General features: G+C 44.8%; 1 protein-coding gene across 1 annotated transcript in view; it reads left to right on the top strand.

The window, feature by feature from the left end:
• LOC123752440 (uncharacterized) overlaps positions 1–17,640 on the top strand; it is a 60,295-nt gene that overhangs the window by 1,353 nt on the left and 41,302 nt on the right. The window lies entirely within an intron of this gene.

Raw genomic sequence — 17,640 nt, 5'->3', positions numbered from 1 at the left:
GGTTCACCACACCAGCATACATGACCACAAGGTTCACCACACCACCATACATGACCACAAGGTTCACCACACCAGCATACATGACCACAAGGTTCACCACACCACCATACATGACCACAAGGTTCACCACACCAGCATACATGACCACAAGGTTCACCACACCTGCATACATGACCACAAGTTTCACCACACCAGCATACATGACCACAAGGTTCACCACACCAGCATACATGACCACAAGGTTCACCACACCACCATACATGACCACAAGGTTCACCACACCACCATACATGACCACAAGGTTCACCACACCAGCATACATGACCACAAGGTTCACCACACCTGCATACATGACCACAAGTTTCACCACACCAGCATACATGACCACAAGGTTCACCACACCAGCATACATGACCACAAGGTTCACCACACCAGCATACATGACCACAATGTTCACCACACCACCATACATGACCACAAGGTTCACCACACCAGCATACATGACCACAAGGTTCACCACACCTGCATACATGACCACAAGTTTCACCACACCAGCATACATGACCACAAGGTTCACCACACCAGCATACATGACCACAAGGTTCACCACACCACCATACATGACCACAAGGTTCACCACACCAGCATACATGACCCCAAGGTTCACCACACCATCATACATGACCACAAGTTTCACCACGCCACTATACAACCCGCTCTCGCACAAGACAGGACATATATGACTTATTGCTAATAGTTAATATTTTCCTTATGAATTAGTACATATGTGGTATATTCCCAGTTATATTTTTTCAAGGCCCAAACTCTTCCTCACGTACCAATTTACGTCTCATAGTACCCGTCCATCGCCGTAGACAGCAGAATTAGTCGTGATTGGTTCAATTATAATGAAAATTGTAGTTTTCAGGTCCCTCATGGGTTGTGAAATTGACCTACTATTGTCCATGCTCTTATAATATTATGGATCAGCTACATCCTATTGAAGGCTCGTAGTTTTGTTATGAGAAATATTAGTTGTTCTTAGTAAATTATAATAAGCACTATAATTTATTACATAAAATAAGTGCTTCAACAATCATTATTATTTACACTAGTTTGTGCTTTAAAAATCTTTAAAGAAAGTATTGTAGAATCGTGAACAGAAAACGATGTTACGTTGGAATGTTTATGGGGTAAACTACTGCAAACAGGATGGTATTGTGTCTACTACCTACTGTAGGATGGGTATAGGGTCCCCTACGACCTGTTAGGTGGGTAAAGGGCCCATACCACTTGTAGGATAGGTCTGGGCCCATGAACTGCCCATAGGATGGGTATGGGACCACTATGGGCAACAGCTATGAAAGCAGCTACCTCACAGGAAGCTGCAAAATGCACTGAGAAAATGCTGGAAAGGAAACGAACAATTATAGTTGTAGGAGTATAGGAACCAGAGGGATCCAATCGGGAGGAGTGGAGGAGGAGGGACCGAGCAACCATGACAGATCTTGGAGGGACTGGATATGGAGGAGGCAAATAGCAACACAGAGAATGTTTTCAGGCTGGGCATCTAAAAGAAGGAAAGGAAACGATTGATAAAGGTAGCGCTTATGAACGAGGCAACAAAGGAGAAAATCCTATCCAGGAAGAGCAGACTTGTGAGGTTAGGGTAATACGAGGACGTCTTTCTGCAAAGGGACATGACAAGGGTGGAGAGAAGGAAGGCTGCAGAAGCAAGGAGGAGACGCAGAGAAAGGAGTGGGGATATGGGAGCCACAGGTCTCAGCTCAGTGTCTCGAGGAACCTCAGAGGGGAGTGGGAATCCCCCCACCAGTAGGCCAGTACCCACAGGGAGAATTGTAACAGAAGCCTCCCACCAACCAACCCCTCAACCATCTCACACCAATTACTTGCACCTCCCCAGACAGTAAAGTCCCCCTTCAGATCATGCCCATATGTTCCCTGACCCCAGATCCCCCCATGCCCTTTTTCATCCCCAACCCCTACCCCAGACCCTCACTGTTCCTGCACCCCATGCCCTTGCCTGTTTCTCCAGCCTGTGCCCTTCCCATTAACCCCACCCCAACCTCTCCTCCCTACCCCACCCCCATCCCTCATGGCCCCCCCCTCCCCAGGCACCCCTCCCCTCCCCAACCCCTGACCACCCTGTTAACTCACCCCAGTCTACCCTGCACACTCCAACCCATGACCTTCCACCACACCACCACATGCCCCTCCAGCTCCCCCATCCCTTGCCCCAACTAACCCCGCAACCCCGGATCCCCTCAGCCGCATCACGTCAGACCCCCTAGCCCCCCCCTGTTCCAGATCCTCCCAGCCCCCCTCACACCCCAGACCCCCCAGGCTCTCCTTCCTAGGTTCACCCATTCCAGGCATCCCTTACCCCCCAACTCCAGTGGAATCAACAGAAACTGAGAATGGACAGAAGAGTCAGGTTATGTACTCGAAAATGGATGGGATTAAAAACAAGGCAAGAAGTAAACCAAGATGTAATTGGACTTACAGAAACAAAACTCTCAGGAATCATAACGAATGCGGTGTTTCCCCCAGGATTACACTGTAATAAGGAAAGAGAGGGAAGGAAGGGGAGAAGGCAGAGTGGCTCTACTGATGACAAAGGAATGGAGTTTCGAGGAGATAGTTATTCCGGGCTGCGAAGTGTTCTGAGATTTCATAACAGGCACCATGACGATGGTAGGACCAAGAGTAGTAGTAGCAGTGATATATAACCCACCACAAAATGAAAGAAGACCCAGGCAAGAGTATGACAGAAACAACATGGCAGTTAACATTATTATTGGGAGAGCAGCCGCTGCTGCCTGTAGAAATCGATCCCATCTGCTCATCATGGGGGACTTTAATCAAGGAAGGATAGACTGGGAAAACAGAGAACCACGTGGAGGTGAGGAAACATGGGGAGCGAAACTGCTAGAGGTGACGACTAGAAACTTTTTAAGTCAGCATGTCAAGGGTCCCACGAGAATGAGAGGCAATGATGAACCAGCAAGACTAGACCTAGTATTCACTCTGAACGATTCAAGCATAAGGGAAATCGGTCTGGAAGCCACCATGGGTATGAGTGATCACAGTGTACTGTTGTTTGAATATTTGGTCAAAGAAGGGTTAATGTACTCAAGGAAGGGACCAGAAAACAAGAGGCCGGCATTCCGGAAGAGAAACTATGAGATGAGAAAATTCCTAACTGAAATAGCTTGGGAAACAGAGCTCAGAGGAAAAACGGTTCAAGACATGATAGACTACATTACACAGAAGTGTAAGGCGGCAGCAGACAAGTTCGTCCCAGTCCAAAAGGAAAAAAGTGAAATAGAGATGAAAAGCCCATGGTTTAATCAGAGTTGCAAGCTAGCAAAGCAGTTAAGTAAAAGGACGTGAAGAAACTATAAAAACAACAGAACACTAGAGAGCAGAGAAAGATACCAGAGCGCCAGCAATGAATACGTCAGGGTGAGAAGAGAGGTAGAGAGGCAATATGAAAATGACACAGCGAGCAAGGCAAAGACTCAACCCAAACTACTGCATAGCCACATCAGGAGGAAAACAACAGTGAAGGAACAGGTGATGAAACTGAGGATATGGGCAGAAAGATTCACTAAAAAGGACAAGGAAGTGTGCGAGGAACTCAATAAGAAATTCCAAGAAGTCTTCACCTCAGAGCAAGGAGAAGTCCCCGAGATAAGGGAAGGAACATCAACCCAGACACCACTAGAGGAGTTTGTGACTACCAGTGGGGAGGTGAGGAAGCATCTGCTAGATTTGGATGTGACAAAGGCTATAGGCCGGGATGACCTAGACAAACTGAAGGAATGGTCCGACAAAGGGCTACTAAAGTTCAACCCAAGTAAATGTAAGGTAATGAAACTAGGAGGAGGAACTAGGAGGCCAGTCACTGGATACCGAATGGGAGATGAAGTCCTTCACGAAAAGGACAGAGAGAAAGATCTAGGAGTTGATATCACGCCAAACCTGTCTCCCGAAGTCCACATCAAAAGAATAACATCAGCGGCCTATGCGAGGCTGGCTAGCATCAGAACTGCTTTCAGAAACCTGTGTAAGGAATCCTTCAGAACCTTGTATACCACATATGTAAGGCCAATCCTGGAGTATGCAGCCCCAGCATGGAACCCGTATCTAGTCAAGCACAAGACGAAGCTGGAAAAAGTTCAGAGCTATGCCACTAGACAAGTCCTAGAACTAAGAGGCATGAGTAATGAGGACAGACTACGTGACCTGCATCTCACGTCCCTGGAAAACAGAAGAGCTAGTGGAGACATGATCACCACATACAAAATTCTCAGGGGAATTGACAGGGGTGGATAAGGATGGATTATTTAACACGGGTGGCACACGCACATGGGGACACAGGTGGAAGCTGAGTACCCAAATCAGCCGCAGAGACATTAGAAAAAACTTTTACAGTGTCAGAGTAGATAGTAAATGGAATGCACTAGGAAGTGATGTGGTGGAGGCTGACTCCATACACAGTTTCAAATATAGATATGATAGTAGGCTCAGGAATCTGTACATCAGTTGATTGACGGTTAAGAGGCGGGACCAAAGATCCAGAGCCCAATCCCCGCAAGCACAATTAGGTGAGTACTATCATCTACAGGATGGATGGGTATGGGGGACCACTACTGCCTACTGGATGGGTACATGGTCCTCTATCACCTACAGGATGAGCATGGCGTCCACTACCGCCTGCAGGATGGTTATGGGGTCCACTACTGCCCATAGGATGGGTTTGACGACCTCTATCATCTACAGGATGAGCATGGGGTCCACTACTGCCCACAGGATGAGTATGACGTCCACTACCACATGCAGGATGGGTATGGGATCCACTACTGCCCACTGGAAGGGTATATGTTCCACTTCCGCTCAAAGGATGTGTGTTTGGCGTCCACTATACCGCCCACAGGATGGGTATGGGGTCCACAATCATCCGCAGGATGAAAATTGTCTATTACCGCCCACAGGATGGGTATGGCCTCCATTGTCGCCCACAGCATGAGAATAGGGTACAGTACCGTCCAAAGAATGGGTATATGCTTAATTACCGCCGACAGGATGAGTATTTATTTATTTATTTATTTATTTATTTATTTATTTACAATAAGGTACATTGGGGTTTGTGAGGATACATAGCTTGGTATTCACAATCTTGTAAAGCCACTAGTACGCGCAGCGTTTCGGGCAGGTCCTTAATCTAACAGATAATTTCAAGTAGGTAAATTCAAGCAGAATTAATAAAATGATAACAGATACATTGCAAGAAAAAAAAATGAGATAGAGGAGATTAGTAGGTATACTAAGTAATATACTAGTAGTAATATATTAATACTATACTAGTAGCACATTGGTAGCTCTGATTGATTTCATTGATAGCTTGATTGGTAGTTTAGACAAGATTAATAAGCACCATACACCATAGTATCGCGTCTACTACCGCCCACAGGATAGGTAAGGGGTTAACTACCACCCATAGGTCCCGTATGGGGTCCACTAACACCCTCAGGGTGGGTATTAGGTTCATTACCACCCACAACTTGCTTATGGGGTCAAGTACCGCCCACAGGATAGGCATGGGTCAACTGCCGCCAGCAGGATGGGTATGGGGTCAACTACCACCCACATGATGGGTTTGGGGACCACTATCATCCACGGGATGGGTATGGGGGTCCACTACCGCCCACTGGGTGGGTAATGGGGTCATGTCCATCCACAGGATAGGTATATGCGCCACTACCGCCCACAAAATAAGTATGGGTCCACTACCGCCAATAGGATGGGTGTGAGGTCCACTACCGCCCACATGATGGGTATTGGGTCGACAACCACTCACAGGATGGGTATGGGTGGGGCCACTACCACCCACATGATAGGTATGGGGTCACTACCGCCCAAAGGATGGGCATGGGGTCCACTACCGCCCACAGGATTAGTATGGGATACACTACCGCCCACAGGATAGTCATGGAGGTCCACTACTGCCTACAGGATATCTATGGGGTCACTATACCACCCACATGATGGGTTTGGGGTCCACTTCCACCCTCAGGATGCGAATGGGGTTCAGGACCGACCACAGGATGGGTATGGGGGCCACGTCTATCCAAAGGATGGGTATGGGGTCCACTACCGCCCACATGATGGGTATAAGGTCGACAACCACTCACAGGATGGGTATGAGGGGACCGCTACCACCCACAGGATGGATATGAGGTCACTACCACCCACAGGATGAGCATGGGGTCCACTACTGCCCACAGAATTGGTATGGGGTGCACTACTGCCCACAGGATGGGTATGGGGTCCACTACTGCCTACAGGATGACTATGGGGTCACTACCACCCACAGGATGGGTATGGGGTCCACTACTGCCTACAGGATGGCTATAGGGTCACTACCACCCACAGGATGGGTATGGGGTCCACTACCTTCCACAGGATGGGTATGGGGTCAATTATTGCCCAAAGGATGGGTATGGGGTCCACTGCCACCAACAGGATGAGTATATTGGGTACTCTACCACCCACAAGATGGGTATGGGGTCCTCTACGACCCACAGGATAGGTATGGGGTCCACTACCACCCAAAGGACGTGTGTGGGGTCCGGGGTCCACAACAACCCACAGGATGGGAGTGGGGTCAACTACCACTCACAGGATGGGAATGGGGTCCACTACCCCCCACAAGATGGGTATGGGGTCCACTACCACCTACAAGATGGGTATGGAGTTCACTACCACCCGCAGGATGGGTATGGGGTCTACTACCACCCACAATATGGGTATGGGGTCCACTTCCCCATACAAGATGGGTATGGGGTCCACTTCCCCATACAAGATGGGTATGGGGTCCACTTCCCCATACAAGATGGGTATGGGGTCCACTTCCCCATACAAGATGGGTATGGGGTCCACTTCCCCATACAAGATGGGTATGGGGTCCACTTCCCCATACAAGATGGGTATGGGGTCCACTTCCCCATACAAGATGGGTATGGGGTCCACTTCCCCATACAAGATGGGTATGGGGTCCACTTCCCCATACAAGATGGGTATGGGGTCCACTTCCCCATACAAGATGGGTATGGGGTCCACTACCACCCGCAGGATGGGAATGGGGTCCACTACCAACAACAAAATGGGTATGGGGTCCACTATCACCCGCAGGATGATAGTGGACCAATCAAGTGATCAAGTGTCATCAGTCTGCCTTTGTGTATTAACGTAATTGATTGCTTGATTTCCGTCTTGAGAAGCGAGCCTTAACGTAATTACTTGAGTGTTGCACGGAAGGCGGGTCTCAGTGACAGGTCTGCCTGTTTTATTTGTGTTGTTATTATTGTTTGCCGCAGTCGTGACGAACTGCCACTTGCGTCTGGAGTGGTCGCCCACTGTGTTAAGTGTAGTTAATATTGGCACCGCGAGCGGTCTGTACCGGAAGTGCGTTTCTTCAGGTTTGCCTAGATTTGACAGCGACACGACGGGCTTTAACGCAATGTTAAACTATTCTTGTCTTGTATCACTAGTATTGAGTTTTATTATTAAATTGTTATTGTTGAAACTACAAGTGCCTTTATGTTCACACCTTCTAAGACCCTTGTACGAATTATTGACTCTGCCCTTACGCTTGAAAGTGATCAAAGATGTTGCTCTGGATACTTTGGACTCGAATCACTTTCATAGCCCACACACATCAATAAATGATTAGTGTGAGACACCTATGAGCTACTCTGACAACTACCTTCAGTAGTTACGGAAGCTCCATGACTCAATGGTAAGGATTGCCAAGGTTTTGGGCTCCGGCAGCGGCTCTATGCCTCCCTATGCAGTCTTACAATAATATGCAGTCATTACAGCATATATTTGTTGCTAGTGCCGTCCTTTCTGACTGAGGTCACTTGTACATCTGGCGCTAGTGTCATCACAATCTCCAGTAGTAAATTTATCCATTCACTACATCTGACGTTAGTCTCATCACTATCGCCAGTTAATAACATCAATATTATATTCCACGGGGAATAATCTCAGACATGCTTATAAAAGCTAGTAAAGGTGTAGACAACCAACTGGCCAATACACAAATGAGAGATCTCTTTAATATTATTGACCCTGAAAAATTGTCACTACTAAGCAATAGTCTGCAACTTGTGAGCCTTGTAAATACTTCTCTTCGTCAATTTCATGAACAATATTACTCACGACAGAATCACAAAAATTTCTCACGTGGAATGTGAGAAGCGTGCGCAGGCGGCTGTTTGATCTAATGATGTACACTGGTGCCAACAACACTGATGTACTGTGCCTGCAGGAACTATACACTGCAAGTACAAAAAACAGAACACCACCCAAATTCTCAGATTATGTAGTATTCTCACATGTTGGTTCACATGATGTCTGTATCTTCACGTATGTTAAAAGTAATCTAGAAGGTAAACCTGTTAAAAACCACAGAAGTGACAATTCATATTATCAGCAGTTTCAGACTGTTACAGCAACCAGCTTTATTAACTTAGTTAATGTATATGTAAGGTGCGATCAAATGGTCGAAGCTTGTCTTCCAAAAATCACCAGCAGCCCTCAAACCATTGAGATAGATGATTTTAATGCCAGACATCAGGTAACCTTAAGGTAACCTGACACACTAGCTCGGATGACACCAAAACAAATAGAAATGGTTAGGCTTTTTGTTAAATATCTTTGAGACAATAACATGTCAGTATTCAACTTTAACTCATCTAACGTCACACACACCAGAGGTTGTAGACTTGATTATGTCACTGGTCACGGTCTCATCGATAATGCTGTCAATGGATCAATTGTTCACGAATTACTTAGTGATCATATTGCCATCCCTAGTTCATACACCATAAATAATGTCAAACCCCAAATTTTTAAGAGAAATAATCAATATCCCTGAAAGTTTACACATGCACTTCAAATACTGCATTTCTGAATGGTATAACTCCTATTGTTTTACTACCGTCATTGCTGGGCCTGGTTACTGAAGTGAGGACCTATGAGGACCTAGTCACTGAAGTGAGGACCTATGTGGACCTGGTCACTGAAGAGAGGACCTATGAGGACCTGGTCACTGAAGTTACCGATTTTTATGACAATATTGTAAAATCCACAAGACCCAAAACAGCGAGGAAGGGAGTGAGGTGGTTCACTGACTCACGCATTAAGCCCCTGCATGACAGAGTTCTCACTTAAGCTGAACAGTATAAAACACATAAAAAGCTGACACCCTCAACACATTTCTTAATGCCAGCCAAGGGTCTAGAGAGCTAAAGGAACAGGTGTATAACCAACACTGTGGACAGTTTTTGCAAGGCAACATCCTCATCCCAAATGTGGATTAAAATTAATTAAAAGGATTTCTCATCATAGAAGTCGTCAACTTGATCACCATTCACCTGTAGACTATGCCGACATGCTGCTATAACAATATGCAAGCACTGCCAGTATAAGCAGTCTGCTTCAAGATGTACAACACCGTCTGGCTAGTACCAAAATAAATCGTAACTTCAATATTGAAATATTGAAGTGAAATATGGCCAGATGATAACTATGATATAACCACCGCTGAAATAAAAAATGCACTCAAGAAAAGTAAGGCTACCTCCTTACTAAAAGTAAGGTGTGATCCTGTGGTTCCGGGTTCGATCCCGGGCGCCGGCGAGAAACAATGGGCAGAGTTTCTTTCATCTGTTGTCCCTGTTACCTAGCAGTAAAGAGGTACCTGGGAGTTAGTCAGCTGTCACGGGCTGCTTCCTGTGGGTGGAGGCCTGATCAAGGACCGGGCCGTGGGGACACTAAAGCCCCGAAATCATCTCAAGATAACCTCAAGATATACCTCTCCTGGAGAGGATGGCATAACATACAATACCATGAGAATACTTGCTGAGTTGCCAAACAGCCCTTTGCTAGAATTGTTTAATCAAAGTCTAAGGCAGGGTGTCTTACCTGACCGCGGGACACAGGGACTCATAATACCCATACCCAAGCGCCTAATTCACAAAAATTCAGACCCATCTCTCTGACATCGTGCAAGTGTAAAGTTCTTGAGAAGATTATACTCGACAGACTAATGTTTCGAATTAGGCCCCACCTTGCTCCTAGCGTGAATGATTTCTTTCTTGGAAGAAGCACACAAACTTGCTTTGCTGAATATTTTATTACAGAGGGGCCATGCTCTCAGGCCTCATTTATTGACCTCCAAACTGCTTTTGATACAGCAAACAGAAATAATATTAAAATAATCCAATCCAATAATACAGGAGAAGATGACCATGGGGCGAGCCTTGAAATGGGGACAGCTGAAGAGAAGTCGGTGATAGGAAAAGCTGAAGTTGAAGAGAAAGTGTCATGGCTTGACCCAGCTGCGTGTTTTTGGTCGATGCTGAAAACAACCCAACATCTGACTAGGCTGGGAGACGGGTCAGAAAGGCGGCAGCAGCGGTGCTTCTTCATTCAGGTAGAGATGGTCTGTCTTCAGGAGGTGTCTTCTTTCTTCGTTTGGAGATAAGGGAAGACTGCTGATATGGCTCAGGACTGCTGATATTACCTGAGTAATAGAACCGCCTCAGTCCTTCCCAAGGGGGTCAAAAGTAAACATTGTGCACTCTTTGAGTTGGGTACTCCCCAGGGTGAAGTGCTTAGCCCAACACTGTTCTGATACATAAATTAACAATTGATATTCCCACACTACCTGACGAAGCCATCATCTGTTATGCTGATGACATATTCATTGTTGCAAATACTCAAACTAGACTGCAAGTTCTACTTGATTCACTTGCTGTGAAAAGCATTATATGTGATCTTGTTATCTATATAACTAAATCCAGAGCTCTCCATCCCCATGAGAAAATTCGTGTCCCTCTAACTTTCAAGGTCAACAACCAGAATATTGAAACGCGTTGGCAGCACAAATACCTTGGAGTTGGTATTAACAGTGACATTGTAAACGATCTACATCGTAGGTTAAAATAAAGACTTAAGCCACTGAAAACACTTACTGGTAAGAATATTTGTATCAATAATAAATATGCTAGATTATTCTACATGGTATTTGTTAGATCTCTAGTTGATTATCATGCCTTGCACCTAATTAACTTCCCCGCCTCCGTGTTGGACAAACTTGAAGTAGTACAGAATGAAGTCATGAGGATAATTCTTGATGCCCCAAGATGCACAAGAATCATCAACATGAGGAAAGAATTGAAGCTTCCAACCATACTAGAGAGTATCATGCAAGTCAACACTACCTTTTACCCTAAAGTCACGAGAGACCCTACATCTGCATTGCTCAGAGACAAACTATTCAGTGCTGTAAACACCCTATTGTCTGGTGCCAACATACAAATTCACTCCTTTTATGACAAATGGCCGAGTAAAATTGCCTATAATCTCATCAAACTCAACATTCCGTTTAAGTGCAATCTACCTGTCTCTGATATTCCTCTTTATCTGTACCCCACCATTCAAATATCATACACACCCGTCACCAAGAAAGGTAATGAGAATCTTGCTCTTCTTAAAACAATTGCCTCCTCCATAGAACATTTAAGATCTCACGAGTACTGTGTCTATACCGACGGCACAGTCCAATCTTCTACTGGACTGACTGCAGTAGCATATAGGTTCTATAGAAACGATATTTGCACACAGACTATCGGTGTCAGGCTTAAACAACTGGCTGACCCCCACACAAACAAAACTAGCGGCACTACAACTAGCTACCAGAACATTAAGAAACATAGGAGCAATAATATTTTATGATTCAAAGTCTGCTTTTCAAGCAATCGAAAACTTCTGGAAGATCGACAGCAACAATCTCATACTAGCAATTATAAATGACCTAATTGCTGCACAGAGTAAAGGGTTTCGAATCTCATTTGTATGGATACCATCACACATTAATATAATCCATCATAATGAGACAGATATTGCAGCCAAATTAGCGTGTAACAAAGATAAAGTTGAATTAGACCTAGGTATCCCCCATCTCTGCTGTCAAACTATTGTTCCAGACACTCAGGTCTGATAGGAAAAAAATTACTGACTCCCAACGACCTGAAAGCCCTAATATAAAAATGTATGATTTGTTCAGATCTGAAACCTATATTTATGGGCAGCACAAACGTCCACCAGACTGTGTGACACAGTGGTTACCAGGATCAGGTTGAGTTACCGTTATCTGTGGCAGGTGGCTGCAGCTGACGGATCTCCCAATCCTCAGCACTCCAGGTGCAATCTCTGGAATGCCCAGTTATCAGACTCATTGGTATGAGGTACCTGGAACTTTGCAATTTTTAATCACTCTCGAGTTCTTGAGGATATCCTCATATTGCACTCAAAATTTGCCAGTGCAGGCTACTGAACATATGGCCCTGTATGACTAACCTTCCTGTGAGATGGAGACTTTCAGTATCACTGCTACCTTATTCACTCTTGTGTTCATGATGATATCCTCATAATGCACCAAGAGTTTGCCAGTGCAGATTACTTATCACATGCCTTTGTATGACAAACCATCCTGTGTGATGGGAATTTTTAGCATCACGTAACATCTTTTTAACACCCCTATACTTCCGTTTATATTGTCTAGGGTAGCTGCACAAATGCAAATGTACCAAAATGTGTTAATACAAAAACTATTAGGGGTCGCATTCGACTAGCCTTCCAATAAAAAATAAAAAAAATATATCTATTAATATAATAAATATGCCTCTTAAAAGAAAATATTATACCAAATTTCGTAATTGAGTAAGACTTAAAATACGATTATTCTTTTTATAGGAAAAACTTTACAATCAAGTTAGTTCCCTGTTCCGCGATGGTAACAACCGAACATGTGGAACATAAAAGGAATATATAAAGCTGGTACACCTTTATAATTACCTATCCTTCACCACAGCCAGGTTAAAGTCTGACCGAGAATTATAACTTTAATCGAGCATTACACATCCCCCCCAGGGCGGCCAAAAGAAAAAATAACTTGACGGCAAAACGTAGAATAAAGTCCAGCTCGAATATAATTGCTACAAAATAAAAAATATGACTGGAAGGGCTATAACTACCAGTATCCAATGGCTATCATACTAAAATGAATGTGATTCACTATTAATAGAGGCCCTAACTCAATTTGGCACTTACCTTCATGTAGTATAGCACTAAGGCTTGGTGCATTAGCTTCGAGAATATGTAAGACTAAGCTCGTGGTTCTGGTTTCCAGTCACCAGCTTAAGATATATTATCTGGCATAACCAAAGGCGAGTTCGGGTGATTTTATTGTGATGGTGTAAACATGCTAGAAGAAGAATCTTCTTCCCAGGAGAATCTCAGGTGTTGAAAAGAACACCACCACATCAGAACTGCCGCTGATTTGTAATATAGATCACCAGTAAACAAAGATAGAGGCCGTGCTGTCAGAGCAGCTTCAATTAGCAGTTTGAATAGTTTACTGGTTGAACGAAATAGTAAGGCCAAGTATAATGATCATCTCACTTAATTTCTAACTTTATAGAAAAATTTAAATATGTCTAACCCATAACTTTTTATGGAGGCGATATGTACAGATTTTCTAATCAGAAACTTATTACCTCACATTTGCCACATATTAAAAAAAAATTAAGTTAGCATAAAATTCAATCGAGATTTACCAATCCTTCCTCAATACAGAGAAGATTTATTCAAACTAAGTGCTAGGCAAGAAAATCTGCTTGAGGATAATGATTTTGTGTAGGCACCGTGTACTAGACCCTTGGTTAGGTAAGATAAACTCATGATTTATGCTGCACAGAGCACACTGAACTGAGGTTAGCAAGTCATAAATATCCAGTAATAATTTTTTTCCCATATGACGCAAAACGGCATGGGAGTTCGGCAAGGAATTTTCACAAAGTGATGCATTACGATCTGTCACCCAGATTGACATACAAATAAGAAATGTGGTAGCGTAACCCTACCGGCCAATGCTTACATGGACTTACCAGTCCACGTAAGGGCACCTAATGTGCTAATGGGTACCACATTAGATACCCAAAGGAGATCACATAAACTGCCATGTAAGGCTACCAGCTTTAAAGCCATACACTGAAGAACAAACTATCGAAACCCGTCCTTTACTGCATACTATCTGAAGGAACTCCAGAGTCTGCTTTATAATAGCCATAATTGTAAATAATATATCAAACATACCTGAGTGGGAAAATACACCTCCCTCCCCTAGGGGCCCAACAATATTATGGGATATAAAGGAAAATAATTGTTTCCATAATTACTAAAGAGTTTTATTTATTGGTCTTAAAGTTGCTTTACAAAATCACTATTACAATTGAGGTGTTATTTAAAAGACTTGGTATTAACTTTGACTAATGCTCCCACAAAATCTGGGATATAGGCACATAAGTTACATTAATTTGTAATATAAATTGCCATTCACACTGTGGATGTCCAGGTGAATGGAATGGATTACTTTGTAATCTTTCCACAACTATATATACCCAATTCATATATTCTAACATCACTTCACATACGTGAATAAGGTTCTTGATAGTTAGTAATGTGATACAGCAACTTCAATAACAGGTAATAATATGACAGGTGCATAAGAATGAACCTCAATTCAAGTTAACACTATCTCTAGAATGGATGGAACAGTCAACAATTATTGCCAGCTGCCACGGGGCCATGTAAAAAAAAAAAAGTGCATCCTACACCTAACTATCACATAAAAGAGCACTACAGATATGTTAAACAACGTCACCGCACCTAGCTGCCAACGACAGCGGGGAGATCCCGTGGAGGGTGACCATACAGAGATCCCTCTCTGCTACACGCCAGCCACCACAGTCAATGAACGCTGTCCACGCTTTCTCTCAATTACCAGTGTTCTAAAAATACTTTTTTTTAACCTTTTCCTCTGATTGCATATTTTGTCACATTGAGTTTTTTTACATTTACCACAGATTATAGAAAATGCTTTCCAGTCATATTAAATACTTCGGACTATTTAGGTGCCTTCTTAGATTTTTATTTATATCTCTATAGAGGGGAACGTTCTCACACTGTGACTCTGCACTGTGAGAGTGCAGAACTAGCCACTGTACTGAAGGGAATTTTGAATGTTCCACTCTCGAGACACAGAGTTATATTGATCACTATATTCTCCTGACACAAATTCCATATGCATTACGAAACAGGCTTCTTCCTTACAATGGTCATGTGGTAGCGAAGCACTCGTCACGAAGGTATGGATGATAGTGCGGCAGTGTGGCACAAACCAGCCCCAGTTTGTACCAGGTCATGGTACAAATTAGGAACCCGCCAGCAAGGTACGGATGGTCATGGCACTAGTAGGGTACTCCCCAAGAAGGTATGGATGGTCATTGTACAAGGCGGAACTGGCCAGGCAGGTTTGGATGGTCATTGTACAAGGCGGAACTGGCCAGGCAGGTTTGGATGGTCATTGTACAAGGCGGAACTGGCCAGGCAGGTTTGGATGGTCATTGTACAAGGCGGAACTGGCCAGGCAGGTTTGGATGGTCATTGTACAAGGCGGAACTGGCCAGGCAGGTTTGGATGGTCATTGTACAAGGCGGAACTGGCCAGGCAGGTTTCGATGGTCATTGTACAAGGAGTAACTCACCAGCAATATATGGGTGCTCGTGGTGAAAGGAGGAAGTTGTGGGGCCAACTAAACCACTTTACTAACTATTTATGCTCAGACTTTCAATATTTCACAATATAGTAATATAGCATATAGTCCGATAAAAGAAGCTAAAAAACAAACTAAAATATACCTGGGCCTAGTATAGCACACATATGTACAGTATTAGGCCTCAGATATCGTGTATGGGGCCTAGGAATGTTAGGTCTGGTTACTTTAGTTAGACATAAATAGAAAATCTTTTCAGGTTTGTCCAAATTCAGTACTACCGATTTCTACTTTCTATTTGCGGTATATCGGTATATGTACTGTGGTCCTCATCGTTACTATAAGTACTACCACCACAACAGGATGGGCTGAATATCTAATGTTAACATTATATCATCAACAATGATGTATATATAAGCACCAATATCATTATTACCTGCACCAGCCTCATGCACAAAGGCCTCCAAAGTGGCAAGGGATCACAGGGGTTAACTAAACGCCACTAGGTATAAATATTCTGCATTTGAACTATATACACAATATATATCACAAGTTGATACACCAACCCACAAACCCAGATCTACACCAGCCACCACTGGTCATAGCCTAAATCCTAATTACCCTATCTCTAAATATCCACTCTCCGGAGACCACCCCAACCCTCTCTCAAATTACCAGCCAAATATCAGACACTTACACTCACAACCAACCAATCACAGAGTTCACCACGGGACATCGGCTGGCTGCTCGATGAGTGTGAGTCGCGACCACCTGGACATGTTGAACCAATACGCAGCTAACCCGGCTGAGTCCATACCAGGACCACACCACCAGCATCACGGTCCTCACCATACCAGGACCACACCACCAGCATCACGGTCCTCACCATACCAGGTCTACACCACCAGCATCATGGTCCTCAATACCAGGTCCACACTACCAGCATCACGGTCCTCACCATACCAGGTCCACACCACCAGCATCACGGTCCTCACCATACCAGGTCCACACCACCAGCATCATGGTCCTCACCATACCAGGTCCCCACCAGCATCACGGTCCTCACCATACCGGGTCCACACCACCACCAGCATTATGGTCCTCACCATACCATGTCCACATCACTAGCATCATGGTCCTCACCATACCAGGTCTACACCACCAGCATCATGGTCCTCACCATACCAGGTCCACACCACCACCAGCATCATGGTCCTCACCGTACCAGGTACACACCACCACCAGCATCATGGTCCTCACCGTACCAGGTCCACACCACCACCAGCATCATGGTCCTCACCATACCAGGTCTACACCACCAGCATCACGGTCCTCACCATACCAGGTCTACACCACCAGCATCATGGTCCTCACCATACCAGGTCTACACCACCAGCATCATGGTCCTCACCATACCAGGTCCACACCACCACCAGCATCATGGTCCTCACCGTACCAGGTCCACACCACCACCAGCATCATGGTCCTCACCATACCAGGTCTACACCACCAGCATCACGGTCCTCACCATACCAGGTCTACACCACCAGCATCATGGTCCTCACCATACCAGGTCTACACCACCAGCATCATGGTCCTCACCGTACCAGGTACACACCACCACCAGCATTATGGTCCTCACCATACCAGGTCCACACCACCACCAGCATCATGGTCCTCACCATACCAGGTCCACACCACCACCAGCATCACGGTCCTCACCATACCAGGTACACACCACCACCAGCATTATGGTCCTCACCATACCAGGTCCACACCACCACCAGCATCACGGTCCTCACCATACCAGGTACACACCATCACCAGCATTATGGTCCTCACCATACCATGTCCACACCACTAGCATCATGGTCCTCACCATAGCAGGTCCACACCACCAGCATCATGGTCCTCACCATACCAGGTCC

Source organism: Procambarus clarkii, unplaced genomic scaffold (assembly GCF_040958095.1).
Source record: "Procambarus clarkii isolate CNS0578487 unplaced genomic scaffold, FALCON_Pclarkii_2.0 HiC_scaffold_98, whole genome shotgun sequence".
NCBI lineage: Eukaryota > Metazoa > Arthropoda > Malacostraca > Decapoda > Cambaridae > Procambarus > Procambarus clarkii.
This window is presented reverse-complemented; position numbering and strand designations above follow the sequence as displayed.